The sequence below is a fragment of the Corvus brachyrhynchos genome, unplaced genomic scaffold, assembly GCF_000691975.1.
Source record: "Corvus brachyrhynchos isolate BGI_N302 unplaced genomic scaffold, ASM69197v1 scaffold787, whole genome shotgun sequence".
NCBI classification, from domain to species: Eukaryota; Metazoa; Chordata; class Aves; order Passeriformes; family Corvidae; genus Corvus; species Corvus brachyrhynchos.
The window spans coordinates 134,615-135,410 of NW_008239142.1; positions in this window are offsets into that span (position 1 = coordinate 134,615).

Genomic DNA, 796 nt, shown 5'->3' on the forward strand with positions numbered 1-796 from the left:
CCGCCAGCCGAGGGCCGGAATCCCTGGACATGGGGAGCACCGGGAGGGCAGCACATCCCAGAAGAGCCCCCCCAAAAACCGGGCAGCACGGTCCCTGCACCGGGGGGGACGTCAGGGAAGGCTCCCAGGCCACATCCACCCACCCACAGCCACGGCGGAGCCCGGGATGCCCCTGGAGGTGCCATGGGGTGACAGGGCACAGGGCTGGGGGGACGAGCCCGCACATCCAAGGGGGTTGGGGGAAAGGAGCCGAGTCCCTCTCGCTGCGATGCTCCGGGGCTGGGGGACCCGCGCCCGGAGGGTTTCCAGGGCCGCAGGTGGGACACGCCCGGGGATGGAGGCGCTGGAGCAAAGGACGGAGAGAGGTGGCTCCGGAGCAGGGCCAGGACCCCCCCGTGCCACCTCCCCCCACGCCGGGCACGGAGCGGAGCTGGGGATGGGGAGGGAGCGTTCCTGACGGGAAGGAGCCGAGGAGGGCAGGGATGGAGCCGGGGAGGGGGATCCTCCTCGCGGGAGGAGACGAGGCCCGGCAGGAGGGACGACGTCGCTTTTTCCCAGGCGCATCCCCCGGGACCAGCAGCCTCCTGCGCTTCCCAGAGCGGAGCCTGAGGCCTCGGGCGCCTTCCCGTCCCCCACCACCTTCTACTTCCTCCGGCAGCCCTTGGCCGCATCCCCCATCATGTCCCAGTACTCTCCGAACTCCAGCTTGGCCTCGTTAGGGTCTCCCATGCATTCGATCTTCTCTTCCAGGGGTCCCACGCACTGTGGAGAGAACATCGGGGTGATGGGGCTGGGG